Genomic DNA, 15530 nt, shown 5'->3' with positions numbered 1-15530 from the left:
ATTACAGGTGTTCCTCTCCCCCCCCTCCCATAGCTCCCTCCACCTGATTCCCCACCCCACCCCATACCCTTACCCCCCGCCACTGTCTTCATCCATAGGTGTAAGATTTTTGTCCAGTCTCTTCCTGCACCCCTCAAATCCCGTCCCCCTGAGAATTGTCCGTCCCCTCCCTTTCTGTGTCCCTGATTCTATTATATTCACCAGTCCATTCTGTTCTTCAGATTTTTTATTCACTTGATTTTTAGATTCACTTGTTGGTAGGTAAGTATTTGATGTCTTTTTGTTGTTCATAATTTTTACCTTTACCTTTTTTTCTTCTTCCTCTTCTTAAAGAATACCCTTCAGCATTTCATGTAATCCTGGTTTGGTTGTGATGAACTCCTCTAGCTTTTTCTTGTCTGTGAAGCTCTTCATCTGACCTTCAATTCTGAATGATAGCTTTGCTGGGTAGAGTAATCTTGATTGTAGGTTCTTGCTGTTCATCACTTTGAATATTTCTTGCCACTCCCGTCTGGCCTGCATTGTTTCTGTTGAGAAATCAGCTGACAGTCATATGGGTACTCCCTTGTAGGTAACTAACTGTTTTTCTCTTGCTGCTTTCAAGATTCTCTCTTTGTCTTTTGCCCTTGGCATTTTAATTATGATGTGTCTTGGTGTGGTCCTCTTTGGATTACTCTTGTTTGGGGTTCTCTGCGCTTCCTGGACTTGTAAGTCTATTTCTTTCACCAGGTGGGGGAAGTTTTCTGTCATTATTTCTTCAAATAGGTTTTCAGTATCTTGCTCTCTCTCTTCTCTGGCACTCCAAAAATTCGGATGTTGGTACGCTTAAAGCCGTCCCAAAGGCTCCTTACGCTATCCTCACACGTTTGGATTCTTCTTTCTTTCTGCCTCTCTGGTTGGGTGTTTTTTGCTTCCTCATATTCCAGATCTTTGGTTTGACTCTTGGGGTACGGTGATATACAGTTGGGTTTCTGTATATTCTTTATTTCAGACAGTGTATGCTTAATTTCTGACTAGTCCTTTTCCATTTTTTTGGTATTCTCATTAAGGTCCTTGAAAGTCTCTTCAAGTTTCTCAGTGGTTTTTAGAAGATTCTTGAGTAACCTTATAAATGTGGTTCTGAACACTGTGTCGTCCATTAGTTCACTTTCCTCCATCTCTCCTATTCGTGATATGCTTCAGTGTCTCCGCATTTTGGCTGCCTCCCTGTGTTGATGGAGTGGGTTTGTATGGTCAGTGACCTATAGGGGCCGGTAGCTCAGCTTCCCCAATCACCCTAGGTGGTCGCTCTTGGTACACCACTTTGTGGGCTGAGTGCAAAGTCTTGCTGTAGTTAAGCCTTGATTGCTGTTGGTACACTGGGCGGAATTGACCTCCAGGCCAATTGGCTGTGAGGACCCGCTGAGTCTATAATGGAAGCACTGCTGCACTGGAGACATGCTTATGGTACATGGCTTGTTTCAGTGGGGCTTTGGTGCTCACTGAGTCCGCCTCCCGAATGTGTCACTTATGGATGTGAGGAGTTGAAATCTGGTGCCTCACACTGACCACTAGGTATACTGGCTTCTGGATCCCCAATGGGGTGCAGTTCAGGTGCTGACTGAGGCCAACCTGCAGGAGCTACAGCGAGAACTGCCATCCTCTCCTCCCTGCTTGGAGCTTGGAGGCTTTGGAGCTCTCTGTACCGGGTTTCAAATTTACTAGTTTAAACTGCACTAGAGAAGGCCATTCATATGCAAAAGCCGCTGCTAGGAGCTTGGGTGTGTTTGTAGATTGTGCGGGGCAGAGTCTCAGGGTGTCACTAGGCTAGGGTGTGGCAAACAGTGATGGCTGGCAGTGAGCCGCCTCCAACCGCGTCCTCGCATTTCGCACCCAGAGCCGCCAACAATTCTACCTCCACGCAGCTCTGCTAGCAAGCCACCCTCACTCTCATACCAAATGGCAGACAGCCCAGTCTCTCCCCAGAAACTGGATTTCAGAGAGATTGGGGGCTTGTCTCTCTTCAGATTGAAGAAAGCAACGTCCGTCTCCAGCTGGGCTCCGCCGCCAGTTCATATCGCGCGCGCACTCCCCTGTACCTCAGTTTTTCAGCGTTTGTGCCCTGATTGCTCCCATCTCTTTCAGTCTAGTTGTAGAGGTTCTGCTCAGCCAGCTTTCCCATGATTCTGGGTGATAGACGTTCTGTCTTTTACTTGTAGTTTTGGAAATTGTTGTGGACAGCAGCAGCCCAGATGTTTATCTACACCGCCATCTTGGATCTCCCCTCTGGACCTCTCTTTTCAGTTGATGGTTTCTGTATAACAAGCACCCAGAGTTAGGCTTTCCTATCGGATGCATGTGTTTGTTCTTCAGGGCCCCATGGGAGAGTCTACATCCACTGCATCGTTCCTGACAGGGGAAATGGGCTCCTGCAAGACCTCTTCTGAGTTCCATCAGCCTTTGACACCAGTGGTACACCCTAGAGCCTCCCCCTGCTGGGGTTCTCTTATCCATCAGACACCTCCTTTAGTTGTCTTCTGTGGTATTCCCTCCCACCCAAAACTCAAGCATCTTTAAATCCTTGCCACTTCAAATAGGGGTGCAGTTTAGCCCATGACACCTCTCTCCCATTTCACTCTGATTCCCTCCCTTCTGTTTACCTAGGCACGGGATAAGTGGATATCCAATCAGGAAGTGAGATGCTAGTCTATTTTCCTTGGAAGAACTTCCCATCCCTACCAGTGGCCTTCACCTCTATCCTACACAAAGCCTTCTTTTGATAACAAGTACTTTGTATTCTTTCCTTTTTTTTTTTTTATCATGAAATGAAATTCAGAGATAATAAAATATCATAAAAGAACATATTTTAATTTAAAAAACATAATTTAAAAAGAACAATATAATGTTCTAACTACAAAATAAAAAAGAATATGATTTATAATAAAATAGCATATAATACATCTTGATATATAAGTGCTCAGCATAATAGTACTAGAAAACATAATGAAGTAGTCAGATGCTTGCAGCTACTTATGATGAATACTTGTATTTAAAATTAAAAAAGAAGAAGCCAGAAGCCATTCTCTATAAAGGAAGGAAAATTAAAGGGCAGAGGAGTGGGTGGATCCTAATTGAAACTAGTGGAATGATAAGTAATAATAACCTGCCATATGTAAATGGTAAGAAAGAAAGGAATGAATCTTAACCAAGGTAATGATGATGCCATGGCAAATTACAAGCTGACAAAATGGAAAAAATGAAGAATTAGCTAATGAGATGGTCTTATTTATAAGTATAATGTAAAAATAATTTCTATCTTATGACATGGGTTGAGTCAGTAATAAAATAACAGAAGACGTATTTCCCATCTTGAAATGTCACCACATGTAGAAGCATGTACTTAGTAGTTGAGTGTTCTGGCAAGACACGCTAAAAATATGGAGGTGTGAAACAAACCTTCACCGGGTGGAACTCTCCCATGCAAGGACGATGTTTGGCACCCTGGGCTCCTGCCCACCAAATGCCTGAAGTGCTCCACAAACATGGTAAGAACAACAACAACAACAAAGAAAAAGAAAACCTCTCAAATTTCCAGAATGCTCCCTAGAGGGTGGTTCCTCCCTTGTAGAAAACATGTCTTAAAATTTAAAAAAAGAAAAAATTAAGCCAGACCATCTCATTGGTGCATCTCAGTCAGAACTAATTTTGCTGAATTAAGCTTTAGCATGATCCAGTCATTGGTTTACCCAGAAACTCAACACTGCATTATCTGCAAATGTGGTGTTGAGGATGCTGTTCACATCCCACAGGGTCTTCCATGAAGACCAATGGGATGCGTTTATTTCTGACTCAATGCTGCGCTACTTCAGCTTCTCCTGAGTACTACTCACATTGAGTCATGCATCTAATCAAGTTGACTGGATGGCATGGAATGCCTTGTATGCACTAACTTCATTCTTGATTTTAATCTTATTTTCAATTTTCTTTCCTCTTTTGCTTTACCACTTCTGCGTTGAAGAGCCAGAGTTGGTGTATGTACAGAATTAAGACTATGCATACTATGACCTGCTGAATGAGGAGGCACGAGCTGCCCATCGGAGTGGCAGGTAGCTCCCTCAGCATTGAGCTTCCACTTTGGGGAACTGATACCCACTGGGTTGTTTAGGTTGAAGGCTCAGTTCAATACACACCACAAAAAGGAAGTAGAATCACAAGATATTATTACAGATTCCAGAACCAAGGGGGTGTACTTGAGGGGGGGAAGGAGGAAAGGAAGTCTTCTTCCCATGTCACCAGGGAGCAGGAAATAGGCAGAGAGGTAGCAAGCACCTATTACTAGTACATATGACATGGTTGGGGCAGAGGCCACTCACTTTTTGTGGGCTTAAGTGATTATTTTAAAAGGTGCCCTGGGAAAAGTAAAACATGAACTTATGACCAGCATCCTAAACTCAAGTCCCTTATCTAATTGTCCAGACTCTGGGTGTGAATAGGATTATCACACTATAAATGCCTAGGCAGTAACTCAAACAAATTTGTATTTTTCCAAAGTTGTTTACTCATCACAGCTTCATGCATGTAACAGCCTTTAAAATAAATATTTTTTCCCTATTGGGACAAAATAACTCGACTTCCAGTTTTAAGACTGCAGTCTGAATACATGCTACGTTCTCCACTCCTTGCACCAAATCCCTAGAACCATATATATATATATATATTCATAGCTGTGACTGTAAATTAAGAAAGGCCCCTTCGTTGCAACCGAAGCTGTGAGGATGAAAAGCCACTAAAAAGCAGGGACTTTTGCAGGTGATGTCTACCCAGGAGAAGCACCAGAGAATGAAGAACCCAGGGATAAGGTCATGGGGCTATGGGGAGGCCAGTTGGTCAGATTGATCTTTCAATATCATCTTATATTCCATACTAATTCGCTACATGTCACCAACTGGACTTTGGTGAATGGAAAATATTATCTTTGCTTGAAATTTGGTGTCAGAGCAGCAGGACCAGATGGTTGCCCAGTGGAGGGTTGTGAGAAGAGATTCCTTTTTAGATGTAGTAGTGAGTTCTGTGTCCTTGGGGAAGAGTGGGTTTCTCTGTAGATTTTCGTCACTCTGATGGCTCCCCTAGATTGCCATCCTGAACTGCTCAGACAGAGATAGAGTCAATAAGCTATACTTCAGTAACAACAAAATTGACGGATAGGATACAGCTTCAGACTAATGAGTATTTTGCTGTGTATGTATCTTGTAAACCACCTTAAAATATTAAAGTGGGTTATAAACAATCTTAATGGTGTGATTATTAGTCCTATCTCTCCACTAATGCAACTATATATAATGGTCACATTTTAATCATCTTCCTCCCTCCTCGTTTAAAATCCTTGCTAGCTCACCCAGCATGTCATCATTTGATTCTAATGTTTATTCTATTTTATTTATTAATACTAGATATAAGTAATTTTAGGTTTACTTTAACATTAATAATTTGAACTGAACTTAAGTCAACTTTCCTATACTGGAAGCAGCAGTAAGTCCTGATTTAGCAGAATTTCTGTAGAGAAATACACCTCTTCCTAGTGAATAATAATATAATAATATGATGCCTGTCATATGCTAAAATGATGCAATTGACCAACTGTCGGGAAATGCTCTCTGACATATTTTCTAACGATCATGCTGAATTACTCTGCTGGCTGTAGGTTGTAGGAAAAATTTTCTCTCTGTGAAGTTAATTGGCTCAGGTGAGGAACAAATGTGCAACCTTAGTCCCATAAGCATCATATCCCCTAACCAAGTGAATTGCTTAAATGATGTTTATTACTATTACATATAATAATCTATTGTTTATTAAAAGCCAGATGCCACTGCTTTCTGCACAGCATTATCTTCAATTGTCTTGGGAGTTAAGGAAAAGCCGTAGAAAGATAGAAAAAATCCAGGATAAAGGAATGGGTAATGGAATGACATATAAATGAGCTTTAAACACAGGCACTGAAATTCATTCAAAAGCTTTTTATCCCAGTTTGGAAAAAACAGTCGTGCTGGTTTCCTTGTGTAAATGTGAGTTATTAACCATTTAATGTAGTGATATATGAAGACTCAACTGTATTGTTTCTTTTCTTGGGTTTATAAAAGGCATGTCATTTCTCCTTGGGAGGTGGGAGATCTGCTATTGTATTCCTAAAACGTCCAGGAAAATGAATAGTTTCTTTTGTGGTGCTTGGCTGTTTGATTGTCCAGTACTTAATGATGTCTCACACACACACACACACACACACACACACACACACACACACACACACACACACGGGCCAGAGAAAGAAAGGCTGTTTTTTTTCTTTTTTTGTTTGTTTGTTTGTTCAGGGGCTAGAGAAATTAAGGGTTGATTTCTCAGGGGACAGGAGAGTGCCTCTGAGAAGGGACCAAGGGCTGACAGCTCCTTTGGTGGGTGGAGACCAGGGTCTTGCTAGAAAGTAGAGTCTAGAGGTGTCGTAACTCCCAAATGATATCTGTATGGGTTTCAGGGAGGTGCACTAAGAGTTGTCACATGGGGACCAAAGTTGAGATGGGCGTTGATGTCATGATGCTACCTGCAGAGCAATCCACCTTTTTGTATATGGATGGGCATGGTGAGCATCTCAACTGTGACCAAGATCTCTCCTCCTTTAATTCCTCAGGATTGCGTAAACTTGGGCTCTTCCTCCTCAGAGAGGAAAGGGAGCCATTTAAAATGACTGACATTTCTGACCACGGCAAATGGGGTCTAGAGTTAGATTTGATTTGCTATAATAAGGACAGGTGACATTTCCTGGCACTTTGAGTATGAGGGGCAACCGATTATATTAGCATGCACACCTGACCTGGTTCACTCCTCAGAGTTTCTAAAGGAATTAGTGTTATACCCGGCTGCTCACATCCTTATTCCCTTTAAACTCCTATACTTACATACAAAAGTGTGAAAAAGTCTTTTTATTTTGTGGAAACTCTAAAATAGGGTCAATTGACTTTAACTATAGTATATTTAAACTGACAGTTATATTAATAATGTTATATTAATAAAACTACTTCTAATTAGTATAAATTCAAGTTACAATCTGTAACTTATCATGTAAAATGGACTGCAAACCTCATTGCTGATTTGTGACTTTCCAGAGACCAACTAGTAATTGTTTGACTTACCATTGTAAAAAAAGTACCCAAGTGAGAAATAGAGTCACATAAATATGCTGAGGCTGGCATAATTGACTATGTCATGGAGTTGGTATAAAATATTCAAAGGACTCTAATATGGGGCGGGAGGTGGTGGGGCAGACAGACATAACCTCTGATTGAATTGGTGTGTGATTTAGAAACTACAGAATTTTCCTATGATTCTATCAAGGAATAATTAGCTAAAAATATGAGAATGGTACCTAAGATTAATGATAACATCAATAAGCTATTTGAACACAATAGGCTAAAAAGGAACACATGGAACATAGCAATTAAGCACATTTGGCTTAAATAAAATACCTTTATTTGTCAGGAAAATTACCCACTGTGTTTATGTTTCCATTGGGAAATATTTCTTGGGATTGGGGCAACTAAAGCATTTCAAAAATAATGGGAACAATAACCAAGTTAAAAATACTTCAGAAAGGAAAGAATGAAGGAAGGGAGGGAGGGAGGAAGGAAGAAAGAAAGGAAGAAAGGAAGGAAGGAAGGAAAGAAGGAAGGAAAGAAGGAGGAAAGGCACACTCCTGGTCATGATTAACAAATTTCAGTAAAATAAAAGAATAGACATTAAGAAAAAAAGTATTATATATACATCAAGAGAGTAGTGAAAACTTGGGTGATAAATAGCATGGGCTTATACAGAACAGATCGTGTCAGACATATTCAATTGCATTCCTTTGATTAAATTATGAAGTGGATGAAAGGAATTCAGTAGATGTAATATATCTGGACTTTGCTATACATTTTCTTTATGCCTTATGAAAGCTTACTTAAAATTTTAATTAAAATTAGCTTAGCTATTTACACTGAAATAAATAGCCTTACATAAACTCATAAATAAAAAAAAGAAGGGAAATGAGATTTAGTAGCAATATATGAGTTGAGGAAGGAGGTGAAAATCTCTTGAATGAGCACTGGATCATTCAATGAGCAATTGATCCCTAAAAACAATGAGAACTATTAAAAGAGTAGAGAGGTGAGATGCTAATACAGTTTATAGAATGGAATGGACTTCTTTAATATTACAATTCAATATTCATTTTGAGGGATCTGGAAAATATTTTTGCAATATGAGAAATGACACAGTACTGTCAATGTATAGATGCGCTAGCAAGGGATTCTCTGGACTGCCACCACCTGACAATTTTGTTCCTAGAAAATCTTTAGTTATCAAAAGTTGTGTTACAGCCCTAGCCGGTTTGGCTCAGTGGGTAAAGCATCAGCCTGCGGACCAAAGGATCCCGGGTTCAATTCTAGTCAAGGGAACATACCTCAGTTGCAGGCTCCTCCCCTGCCTGGGCCCTGGTCAGAGCTTGTGCAGAGATTTTTTTCTCTCTAAAAATCAATGAAAAAATATGCTCAGATGAGGATTAAAAAAAGAAAAAAAAAGAAAAAAAGAAAGGTTGCATTACAGAATCTGTTGTGTCTATGAGAAAAAAGGCATTAGGTCCTAAGAGTTTGAAAATGGCAATAGTAAAATAGTATTTCCTCTAGGACGTCCAATGAATGTTGCCTTCGATTCCATCTAGTTTTTGGTCATTAATAATGGTCTTTATGTTCTTATTACCATTAACCCTACCTTTAGCACAGTGCTCCCATACATTCTTATCAACCTCATTACCCCTGCTATTATAAAGAAAGCAGCTGTTCTAACAGTTGCTTCCATTTTTTTCTTACATGAGTGTCTTGGCATCCAGACATGATCCTGATATAACTGATAATCTGTTTTGCAAAACATGTTTTGCCATCTATCAATCACATCAGATCCAATTCAGAACATGAAAGTTCACACTATCAAATGAAAGCTGTATATAGAAGTAAGTTGATTAGCAACACACCCAAAATGCATCTCATTCAGGATAACTGGCCACCATTTTCAGTAGCTGCCACTAACTATGAAATCCTCTGGTGCTGTAGCACAGTGATATTCTAACAGATTCCAGAGCGCCCCACTCAGAGCCCTCCGCTTTCCTCAGAGCGGCTGATTGTAAAAGCTTTCAGGGCATCCTAGCAGAAAGACTTATTGAACTTGTCAGGATAGGGAGATGAGTTTTCCCTCTACTCTTCTTGCTGTACAATTCCCTGCAATCCCCAACATATGCTTATAAAAGTTCCCTCTGCTTTATAAACTGCTAAAGCTTCTAAACCAGAAAATATGGTAATGTGTTAAACAGATATGCAGTCTTTTCCCTCCAGGAGCACAAAACTCTTTTTAAGGCAAACATACTGTTACTATGAATCACGATGCTGTTTTCATCACTCTACACAAATGTAATTGAAAAACAACACACTGGGATTATTTTAGGACCAAGAATTAACATAAATTGTGAAAAGAAAATGGGTAACAGAAATGATATTGTCATTTTTGGGATTTGGGCATTTATCAACACTTGGAAGTCAGAACTCTGTTGCTTCTATAGAATTAATTCACATACTAGGCAGCATTTTAGCTGATTTAGAGTTTTAACTGTCTTTTGAGAAAAAATTAAATGTACATAAATATGTCTTTTTGACAACCGAGAACAAGCATGAAAATTAAAAAGGGAAATATCAAAACACTAACAAACATTTCATGTTTGACTAGTCATTGAGATGGTCACTAATTTGAGATCAGGTTTTTACTGCCCTATCATTCTATCTATCTATCTATCTATCTATCTATCTATCTATCTATCTATCTATCTATCTATTATCTATCTATCATCTATCTATCATCATCTATCATTCTATCTATCTATTTATCTATCATTCAAATCACACAGTTATCAGTTTCTAATGTGCATAGTCAATCTCCAAGTTCACAGAGGTGGGATACATTATGCAGTATTTTACAAAATTTACTTGCCCAAGGAGGCCCTCCTTTTGGAGAAATATCAAGTTTAATGACAGTTCTGTTGTACAACAGTCTGGGAAACGCAACTCATTCAGTTTTCAAATAAAGATAAGAGTGGCTCACAAGGTCATGCTTGACTTAGATGCCTTTGTCTTTTCAAACCAGACAGGTGGTTTGCTTAGAGCCCAGACAATGCAGAACACAGGGTTTCCAGGTAAACCAATTTTTTATGATCTTTAGTTGGCTACCCCTAAAAAACCCAAACAAACCAACTAGTAGTTTTTTTAGGGCACAAGATCTTCCGAACATTCAGTCACTACCTTAGTGAACGCCATGTTCACAATGAAGGTAGTGAGTTGCATGTGACTCAGGAGGTACCACTTATAGTAAAGTGTTGAATGGGGTGGGCAATTGGAATGAGGCTATGGAATGGTGGACAGGGATTATGATTGTATAATCAGAATGGAATAGAATTTTTGTGCTATAGGAAGGACTTTTATTTTGTGTAGCAAAGCTAATTAATGTGTCTGTTAGTTGTGCCAAGGTAGACCTTAATACCTAGTCTGAATGGGAGCCATTACTGGAAACAAAACTACTGCTATTTCTCTACTGAGGAATAAAAAGCATTTGTGAGTTGTCCATGATTTTTTTTTTTGAAATATAACTGGAATTTTGCTTTTACTCAGATATGGTGAGGCCAACAGATCAGGAGATGATTGCCATTGAAAAGATAGTTTGTTACCGCTCCCAAGAGGAAGGGGCTGCCATGCCATGTAGTGCCACACGAGCAAGCAGTAAGGCCAGTGAGCAGGCAGCAGAAGCAAGGGGAAAGCACGGGAAAGAGCCTTTGTGATTTTCCATGGGATACGTGGGTGAGGCAGGATAAGCAGCCGAGCGGGCCTTGGATTGAATAGTTGGAACAGCTTTGGCAGGCTCTGCGCTGTAGGGGCCATCCTTAGTTTACTACCTGGCCCAGGGGACTCAGGGCAGAGGAATAATGCCTCCTGGTCTGAGTCTGAGCTCTGGGTTGGTGATTCACATATTAAAGGTGCACTTCTGGGACAGTAGTGAGGCCCCAGATGCGAGAGCTTCAAAATACAGAAAATAAAGAAATAGAGTTAATTCAAGACTCTGGAATGCAGAGAAGAGTCTAGGTAGTGAGAAATTTAAGAACTTTGTCCCAGTACCCTCTGCTCTACCTCTAAGGTTCTAGGGAAGCTCCCACCTCAGAACCTCTGCATTTGCTATTCCCTCTTCCTGAGCACTCTTTACAAACTTATCTCCATGGCTTCCTCCCGTGTTTCCTTCATATCTTTATCTAAATAACACTGTTACATTAAGTCACTCTTCCACCACCTTCCTTAAAATTGTACCCATCCCAGCAGTCCCTTTACCCTACCTGCTTTATTTTTCTTGATAACACCACTCTCTAACATACATTTTGCTTGTTTTATTATCTCTCTCCCATAACTAGAATGCAAGCTCTATAAAAGTGGGGGTGGTTGTGGTTGTACAATGAGTAATGTTTTACTTACTGTTGCATCTCCCTAATTTTGAACAGTTCCTGAACATGCTGGGTACTTGATAAATATTTGTTGAATGAATGAGTAAATGGATGAGCAATGATGTTCAACATTCAACTCAGAGCTCTATTATGTTCTCTTCAAACCTCCAATAGCACTCTGTTGTACACATAGCCTTGGGTCATGGTACTTTGGACAATGAACCAGAAGAGTCTATTTGGGATGAAATGGTGTAGAGAGCAGGTGGTATGTGAGGAGGAGAAATCACTGGTGGGGGCAAGAGCAAGAATTCATAGCAAAATTGAAGAATGTGATGTATCTAGAAGAACTGTAGGCAACTCCATCCCATTTCTCAAGGGGACAAAGATGGATTTGGATTTCCCCAAGCATGTGGTATGGGCAATTCAATCATTTTACCTGAATATTAGAAAAAAGTGACCTCAGATGACTAGAGGGTTAAGGTAACTATGAGTTACAACAACACTGCAAGAGAGTCTTAGGTAAAAGACAAAAACATTTAAAGAAAAACAATAATAAGAAACAATCTGACTTTCTAATGCAAGTGCAATTCATAGAAGAAAGGAAGCACATTGTTTCATTGAAGATTAAGGAGATAAGGCCACTACTAGCGTCATTCTCAGCAGTTCCTTGGTGATGTTTTCAGTGCATTTCACTGATATGTAGGAAACACAAAACCTCACCCTAAAATTTCATAGTCTGTGAGTCAACATTGCAAGAACATGTGCAATAATGCAGCAGCCCTTAGGTAAATTAAAACACCACTATTGTTTCTGTTTGGGAGTTATTCTCTTCCACATTTTTAAGATTCCACTTTGCAGATATTTTTTTTCCCAGTCAATGCAGTACTTTCTTTGTTTTGTTATCTAATTTTTCAATCACCTACTTCCAGCTGATAATAAAAGAAATGAAAAATATTCCAAATGTATGCTCAGGTTTGTGTTTGCATTGCCAATTGTAGGAACTACTTGTACATTCTAATAGTAGATCATTTCTCTGAACTGAAGGCAATTGATGTTTATTTGTGATGTGACAAGTCTACTATATACCTATGGAACAAGAACACACTAAATTTTATTTGTCTGATGAGATACAATATACTTCAAACACATTTTAGTATAAGCGAATAAAATAACTTTTTTCAGTAAGTGATACAGAGAAAATATTTAAATGTTGAGTAAGCCTTGTAATTTTTATGTTCACAGCTTTGTCAGAAAGATGTTATCTTCCCAGCAGCATCATGTTATCAAAGATGCAAACCTTAAATCAACAGCTGTTACACCTTCAGCAAGTTATGAAATTTTCCTGATTTATAGCAAACATGTTTTTTTCATTTCTTTTCTCAGTCAAGAAGGAAAATTAAGGTTATTTTCATGTAAAAGATACACACATTGTGGCTTAGTATTGCACACAATCCACATCTCTTACCTTTTAAATTAAATTGCTATTGAGTTGAATGTGATCTGAGGGCTCTTTTTTTACTAATACCAGAAATACTGTTAGTAAATAGAAGGTAGAGACATTATTTACATAAAAATAAAGAGAAGCTAACACAGACATAATAACAGGGATCATTTTTATGATTTTCATGATTTGCATTTTATGGATAAAGCAGAACAAAATGAAAATAAAATCTAAAGAGATTTGTGGTAGTGCAGGAGAGAAATGCTCCAGCTTCATTTGTGTTGGTTTTAGCTGCTCTTTTAAAAAGTCTACTTTGCCTTAATTGGGTCAAAAAAGGTTACCTTCTGGCGAATTTAGGTAAATAATTCTTTTAAGTTAAAATCCACTCTTTTTTTAAACATACACATTTAACTTATTTATCATTGTCATGTAAAGCTTGATTTTATAAAACACAAAAAATCATTAAGAGTTCTTTATCACCAGAATTTAAACCAGAGATATAGTGACAGATTTGGAAGTGTATATTATATACATTAAAATCAAGTACATGGAGATTTTTTTCAATATGAAAATTGTACAAATGAAATAAATGGCAAAGGACCTTTTTTGGAGTATTTTGTTAGAGCTAAGAGTGATCTGGTAATTCCTCAAACTGTTTGCCCAAATTAAGAATAACTAACATGTATTAAATATTTATAATGCAGTATTTATTGAAATGTTTTTTTATAGAGCAACTACTACAATGCTGTTAATTCTGCAGAGCTAAGTACTGTTATATCCCCATTTTACTGATGAAGGAATGGAGACCCAGTGTATGGCAGAGTGCCCAAGGCCTTAGATGGTGGAACAAGAATTCAAATCCAGGTCGTCTGGCTAATCAGAAAGAAGCCTTACCAGATGGAACTTTCAACATTATGTAACCTGGACTCCTGATCACAGGGAAGAATGTCTCTGGAGAATTCAAGCATCCTCTGGAAGCAGCAAACAATACTGAAATTGTCACATTCTTGGTAAAGGTAATTTGCTGACACATTATGGGTTTACAAGGTTTCTTTTATTTATCTCATATATACAACCACAGTGGCTACTATGTGCCAGTCACTGTTCCAAACACTTTATAAATATTAACTATATGAGATAGGTACTATTATCTTATTTTATACATGAGAAAACTGAATCATGGCTTAAACCACGTGTACAAGGAAATATAGCTAATGCATGATCCAGTTTTGACATAAAGAATTTGGCTTTATAATCTCTACTGTTAACCACACTGCACCAAGGCTGTCTGTCTGTCTCATCAGAAATTGCTTTAGTAAACCACCCCCAAACCAGTGGCTTACAATAAGCATATACTTCTCTTGCTTACTGGTCTTCCAGTTGACCATAGTTTGGCTGACCTAGGAAGGGTGCAGCTGGATGGCTCTCCTCCCACCTGTGGGTCAGATGGCCTTCGCTCCAAGCTGGTGGGTTGGGTTCAGGTCCATGTAGGTGCTGTCTGAGGGGCTCAGTCTGAAGAGCAGCAGCTCCCCAGGGCATGCTCTTCTCAGGCAGTTCAGCAGAGCACCACATCTTCCCAGTTCATCGTCACTGTTTTTGAGGACGAGGACCAGTTAAAACTACACAAGCATATTTAAGGCCTCTACTCATCTCACATCTGCTAACATGTCATTGGTCAAAACAGATAATGCAGGAAGTAGATTCTTCCCATAGTGGGATGAAGAGGGTAGTGAATGCTTTCTGAACAGCAAGCCCAAAGATCACTCTCTACCCTGGCTACCTCTCAGATTTAGGAGTGGGGTGTGTATGAGTAAAGGTTATTCTAGCTATGAAATTAGATAAGTTCCCAAATTTTCCCCAACTCTCAATTGTTTAACACAATGATAGTTTCTCACACGCATGGCATTTGAGCAGTATTCCACAGGCTCATTTATGGACTCAACTCGGTCCCAACCTAGTATCCTGGCTCTACCTTCCTCTGTGTTCTCAGAGACCTCTCCAGTCAGCTGACAGATGCAGAAGAAAAATGGTCAATTGGGCATGCACGCTTGTTATGCACGCTGTCTGGAAGTCACATTCATTCTATTGGCTAGAACTCAGTCACATGGTCGCTGCTAGCTTCAAGAAAGGCTAGGAAATGAAACAGAGCTGTAAACTCAGAAAGGAGGATAATTGGATTTGGTGAGAGCACCTAGCCAGCCTGTGTTATGGATGGCAAAGTTCTTTGAAAAGGCAAAGGCATTCAAGTGAGTGTACAACAAAGCCGGGGCATTTGAGCTGTGCTTCATGTTAGTGCATTATAGCTGGCTCAAACCAGGAAGGCTTGCATATAGTTAGTCTATTTCTAAAATAAAGGTAAAAGTCTTAGCATACAATCATAGCTTTATGATAGTGGATGTGATAAAATGTTGGCATTTTGTGTGATTGGGTGGGCAGGTGGTCAAGAGAAAGAGAGAAAGCCCTCTCTACTGATTCCTACCTACAGCTTGTCCTGTAAAAATGAACCGGAGTGAGAAAGCACATAGATTATACCGGAATGAAGCAGTCAATATGTAT

General features: G+C 39.3%; 1 long non-coding RNA gene across 1 annotated transcript in view; it reads left to right on the top strand.

Moving 5' to 3' along the window:
* The window catches only part of LOC129149619 (uncharacterized), a 98466-nt gene extending 84544 nt beyond the window's left edge, over positions 1–13922 (top strand). Inside the window, exon 3 of the long non-coding RNA XR_008556489.1 lies at positions 13772–13922. This is a non-coding gene — a long non-coding RNA (uncharacterized LOC129149619). The remainder of the gene's footprint in view (positions 1–13771) is intronic.
* Positions 13923–15530: the final 1608 nt, after the last annotated feature.

This window comes from Eptesicus fuscus, chromosome 7 (genome assembly GCF_027574615.1).
Source record: "Eptesicus fuscus isolate TK198812 chromosome 7, DD_ASM_mEF_20220401, whole genome shotgun sequence".
Taxonomy (NCBI): Eukaryota; Metazoa; Chordata; class Mammalia; order Chiroptera; family Vespertilionidae; genus Eptesicus; species Eptesicus fuscus.
The sequence above is the reverse complement of the archived record's forward strand: the minus strand, read 5'-3'. Positions and strand labels throughout refer to the sequence as shown.